At 39.7% G+C, this 6,149-nt stretch overlaps 1 non-coding gene across 1 annotated transcript; it reads left to right on the plus strand.

Moving 5' to 3' along the window:
- The first annotated feature begins 2,874 nt into the window (after positions 1 to 2,874).
- Positions 2,875 to 3,038, plus strand: LOC140706294 (U1 spliceosomal RNA). The gene has a single exon (XR_012085934.1). It is a non-coding gene; the product is annotated as a U1 spliceosomal RNA (small nuclear RNA).
- Positions 3,039 to 6,149: the final 3,111 nt, after the last annotated feature.

A 6,149-nucleotide genomic window follows, 5' to 3' on the forward strand; every position in this document is an offset into this window, starting at 1 on the left:
TATTCTTGGGTCTCCTTTGGTGTCAGTTGAGGAAGGGGGGCATTGACGGCAGATTATGAATAAATACTGACAGCCACGAAATCTGGGTTGAGTAAAAAGGATGGTAGTTTCACTGAAAACAAAAGTTTCTATTGTTGAATTTTTCTTTTACAACATGCATAACAATAATTGTCTGATCCTATTTGCTTCAATATGGTAATATGCACAGGTCATAAAACAGGAAACAAAAGTATGCATATTTCAGCCCCATTGACTTAAAAAAGGAAGGGGACTTTAAAGTGCAGTGGTGCTTATAAACATACAGCTTCTCTGATCTGGACTGTAACAACAGTGTGTGAAATTTTGAAGACTACTCATATGAGGTTTTTTTTCTCCTTTGTGCAAGCCAGCAGTGAAAGAACATATTTGCTGACTGGCTTAAATGTTTTGGTTTCAGCTCAAGCTGAGTAGATTTAAGTGAGCGGATTCATTCTTGACAGGCATCCCTAAATCTTTACGCTGCCCCATGTTTGCACTTTACTACTTTGGGAGCTGACATGACTAGATAAAATGTGGGTGATTATATTTTTTATGTTTATTGTTCTCTTCTGCGCTGCATGGGAAAGGAACATGGAGAGTGAGGATATTCCACAGTTAATGTAAGAGATGACTGCATCAAATTAAACTAATATGCAAACCCCACTTTTTTCTATATGTTTTTAATCTTCTTTGGTACACTATTACACTATTTCTGAAGGCTCTTTTCCAAGCACCATACTTTGCCTTCATTCACACTGTAATGTTTCTATATCTTCTCAGTGCTGGGCTTCCCAGTAGATGAGGTGGCACTTTTCTAAACAATCAAGGGGAAAAATTGAGCAGAAACCTTCTTACGAAGGCAAAGGACCAAGAACAGAGAGACAGTGTAAGGGACCCTTCAAACCTGGTGTGTGCTCTTTTTTCTTCCTTATTGGAATTTGACCAGGGCCCCCCCAGGTAGGTAGGTAGGTAGATATGTAATTCATTACAATTACTGTATTTTTTTGCTCCATAAGATGCACCTGACCTTAAGACGCACCTAATTTTTAGAGGAGGAAAACAGGAAAAAATATTCTGAACCAAATAGTGTAATAAAATATTTAATAAACTATAACAGAATAATATTTGAACCTTGTAAAGTGAACTGCAGTCAACAGTGGCATTAAGAACCATTATCACAGTCATTAACAAATGGAGAGACTTAAAGGTTTGTGTACTCTAATTTATGTACCATAAATTTGTGTACCATAAATTTAAGTCAAGTACATTTAGACCATTATCAGGCAGTGATAAGACCTATACCACACTACCTATATTCTACATTTCCTTTCATCCACCTCCTCCCCATGCTTATAGAAATATCTCAATGACAGATGAGATTGTTGTGTAACTCTGCCCAGCTACAGTTCAAGCCTATATTAAGTTAGAAATGGTTTGTCTGATTGGGCACTGCATTGAGAGGTCCATTTTAGTTGTGTGGAGGATAAATAGTGGAATTAAACTATTTAACAGCTGGTTTTCCTTATTTACTTTAGGTTATGCAAAAGAACAGCAACACAAAGCTTAACTTGATCCCATTCATCAGCAGTAGCACATGCTCAGCATAAAACCAAATCTCGGTTTTCTGACATAATTGAATGATTAGCATGCAAGGTACAACAGGTTAGACCACACAAAGCCAGGAACAATGTTCCTGGCAAGCCAAAAAACCTGAATACAAACTATAGTAGTTGAAATCAGGAAGCAGGTACTGTCACGAAGAATTTTGACTTTCTTAATTTTCAAACTACTGTATCAGCAAATGTAGTATGTGCTACAGGCAAAAACCCTGTTCCAAAAACACTAACCAAATAACTATGCCCTGTCTCTGAGACTTCCTGGCCCTGTTCTGATTTAGATACATCAAAGAGATACCACAACCATAAGGACTTGGAAACAACTAAAAGACTGGATTTTGCTTTCCCATGTATCCATGGTTAATTTGTGATCAGCAGCCAAGTTTGTGTTCTGGCTCATAAAGCACAGATAGTTCCCTTGCTGCAACACCCTTTGGAAATACATTCTCTATTAGATGCCCAGAACTATTTGAAAAGTTTGCAAGTCGAATCCAAATTTCCCATAGGAATGCATTGAAAATTAATTAATGCATTCCTATTGGGGGGGAAGGTCAGAAACTTAAATTTTTTTAAAAGAAAGTCACTTACTAGGTACTGTAGACTGCGCCCGGCTCTTCACAGTTCCTTGGTAGCCCCCCAAACAGCCGAAAAAGAGCACCAAACAGCTAAAAGCTGGCACCCAGCAGCCATTTTGTGTTCTTCTCTGCTCCCTCCCTCTCCCCACCTAACAGCTGATTGGCGCTGGTCTGAAAGGCTTCCCAGGCAGCTTTTAAAGCAAAACTAGCAACTTTTAAAGCAAGTATGCAGGTTCCTATACAAGCAGGTTTCAACTCAAATGGAGCACCTTTTCACCCAAGCATTAACCCCAAACAAGCAGCTTTTAAACTAAATTTTACATTTTAAAATGACAATACCAGGCAGTCCCAGGCAGTCCCAGGTCTCTCTCCCAGCTCTCTAACCCCTTGGGATAGCGAGGAAGCAGACAAGCAGCCTCTTCCCTAACTGAAAGCTTGAATTTCCTGCTTTCCCCGCCTTCCCCACACATTAGGTATGCTAATATCTGTGCACTGGAGGATGGTGGGAGGAACACCCAGCCCCTGATGGGGGTCACTGAGACTCTTGGTCTCTGGCGGGACTGCGGCTGTGCAGCCCTGCTCTGAGTGGGAGGTGCAGCTGGGGGGTCACCATGCCTTTGGGGGGCAGGGCACAGAAGGGGGTAGGAGGTGCAGGGGCCACTCCAACTCATACCTGGCAGGGGAGATAGCATGATCATGAAAGTGGTTTTCCCAGAGTGAGGCTCATCCATTGCACTTTGGGTGTGCTGACCCCTGTGATTTCCCCAAAAGTGGGAAAATCACCTGCCTAATTTATGGTAGTGGGGGACTGCATTTGTGGTTTCCCCTGGTCTTTCTAGAATCACTCTTTCTCCTTCATTCCTTGGTTGTTTCACTGCCCTGCCATTTAAATTTGCTACTATAGGCCTGTTGGCCCTGCTGGTTTTCCAGGTGGGCTCCAGGAGGCAGATTTGTGAAAGCCAGCAGTGCAGATGGCAGAGTGGTGAGGTCCAATGTGGCTTCCATTGCAAGCAGCTTCTGGTGCCAGTTCAAAGGTCTCCCAACATGGCAGTGGGAGGCTTCTGGGTGGTGGTGGCTGAATCCTTTTTAACAATATTCACTCCATAAGACACACATACTTTCTCCTCCACTTTTTTGGGGGAGAAACTGCATCTCATGGAGCGAAAAATATGGTATATCCCACCCTTCCAATGCCTGAGCACTACTCTGGGCTGCTAACAGCAGTTGAAGACACAGGTAGAGAGGAAAGGACAGGACTCTTAAGTGACAGGGGATATGGTACTGCAGAAGCTCCTTTCTTTGCAAATAATCATTGGAGTGCAAAGGGGCAAATAATGGACTGACGTGGAGGGATCAGACTAAACTTCAGCATGGTAGGAGCCCATAGTAAAGTGTAAGAGTTACTTTTAATATAAAACCTTTTTATATATCCTTCTTTTATGAACTAAGAAATGAGTTGCCTATTTAAAACGAACATCTGCTTCTCAACTCATATTCACTAGGTGCAGGTGCAATTGACAATCCTGTTCTGGATTCAGAAGAAGGATATGACTATAACATTTTCCATTCCTGTGCATGTATGTATTTTAACATGCTCCCAAATTCTGTCCTTTATACAGTTGTTGTTTTTAAGCAACTTAGGAATTTCTAAATAATGATTACTTCTTATTATATGTAAAGTAGACTTCAAAGTGATGAGAACTGAAGCCAGACAAGGACCAATGAGAAAGAAAAAGAGGGTTTCAGCAGGAAACATAAGGTAAAGATCTTCTGAAGAATATTATTCTTTACAGAGGTGAATTTTTTTTAAAAAAATCCCCAAGAAGTACACCATCCCATCGACTCACATTGCCAAATATCAAAGATATGTGTAGTTTATGCACTCAGATATGTGTAGTTCATGCACTCATTAGTCCCAAATGTGGAGGAACACACCTTGCTCCAGTCATATGCTGAAACAAAGTGTAAAATAAGCCCAATGAACACTATAACTGACAGAATACTGAGTATCAGAAAAGGAAGGAACAGAAGATAACTATAGACATACCTCAGTTTACATAACCTCAATTTACATAATTTTCAGTTTACGAACCACAATCCATAAGAAATAATGCCTCGGTTTATGTTTTTTATGGGGCCGTTCGCTGTACCAAAAGGGCACATCACACCTGGAGGTTTCTTGTGCCGCCTCTGCTGCTATGGCAATCCATGTTCTGGTTTATGTAATTTATGCATTATGTAATGTCCCGGATGATAGATTAATTTTGTAAACTGAGGTACACCTGTATAGAAGAATGTGTTCACTTGCTACAGCTCTAATAATTTATAATATCCTGAAGGAAATAATCACTGGTTGGAGAAATGACTGTGGTGCTCTTGCCCTTTCCGAGCCCCCTTGTAGATATATATTTGTAGTTAACAATACCAGGTTTATATGAGAATATCTTTGTATGCTTTTATAGTACAGTAGTGCTCCACTTGATGATTACCTCATTAGATGAGGAAATTGCTTAACAATGAAGTTTTTGTGATCACTCTTGTGGTTCAAAAACAATGTTTTAAATGGGAAAAATCGCTTCACGTTGATAGGTTCCCTGCTTCGGGAACCAATTTTTCGCTTTACGGCGATTAGAAAACAGCTGATTGTCGGGTTTCAAAATGGCCACCCGCTATTTAAAATGGCTCCCCGCTGTGCTTAGGACAGATTCCTCACATTACAGGCACCAGAAAATGGCTGCCCTATGGAGGATCTTCACTGGACACTGAGGTATTTCACCCATTGGAACGGATTGAGTGGTTTTCAATGAGATTCAATGGGCTTTTTCATTTCCCTTGATGAGGATTTCGCTTAACAACTATTTGAACGGAATGGATGATCCTCAACAAGCGAGACACCACTGTAGATATGCATGGGTGGATTGACAGATGAATGTTTGGATTTTTATTAATTGACATAATTGAAATGTGATGGAGAGTCTAGTATGTATGAGCAACTGATTGATTGATTGATTGATTGATTGATTGATTGATTGATTGATTGATTGATTGATTGATTGATTGAATGAATGAATGAATGAATGAATGAATGAATGAATGAATGAATTTATATACCGTCCCTTTAGTGAAATGCAATATTATGAGTTATTCACAACATGATAAAATAAATAGAAATATGACAGTAATAAATAAGCAATGGGAAAAATGAAACATTTAAAAAATGTCACCAAATTCATATTATTTCTTGTAACAGCAGAATAAGAGGCATGAGTTCAAGCAGGGTCATTGTGGAAGCCCCCCTGAAAAGCAGCATTTTAAGCTGCATTCTAAAGCTTAACAGGGAGGGGACCAGGCACAGCTCCTCCAGGAGCTGGTTTCATAGCATCAGTGCCACCAAGAAGAAGGCTTCCAGGCCTTCTTCAGAGTGGCTGCCTGGAAGAGCATAGCCTGGGAGGATCTCGTGTGTAGGGCAGATAGAATTGGGGAGACACTCCAACAAGTAGTGTGGTCTCAGACTGTTTAGAGTCAAAGAAAAAAGTTTATTTTAGTCAGTCAAGATGATTAATTTCTGAAAAGTCTCTCTTGAGATTTTATGATGTATGTATCAGAACATTAGAGTTTATGAAGAAGTTACTTTGATTTTGAATTTCAGAAGAAATTTACATTTTACTGTTGTTTGACCTTTATCATTCCTTAGATTTTGTCTTTCTGTTCATACCAATTTTCTGTTGTCCCTCAATAAAATCATTTTTGTTTGGTTAAATCAAGCTCTATCTTATGTGAAATTAAGAAAGAAAAAAAGCAGATTAGAAGCAGAGAACAGATCTATGTCATATGAAGCTACATCTTACCAGAAGAAACAAAGTGACCAACTGAAAAAGAAAAACCCTTTCACTGAATAATAGAAATCAGCTTAGAAGAGGGAGACTAGGGCAGAATAGAA

Source organism: Pogona vitticeps, chromosome 3, assembly GCF_051106095.1.
Source record: "Pogona vitticeps strain Pit_001003342236 chromosome 3, PviZW2.1, whole genome shotgun sequence".
Classification (NCBI taxonomy): Eukaryota; Metazoa; Chordata; class Lepidosauria; order Squamata; family Agamidae; genus Pogona; species Pogona vitticeps.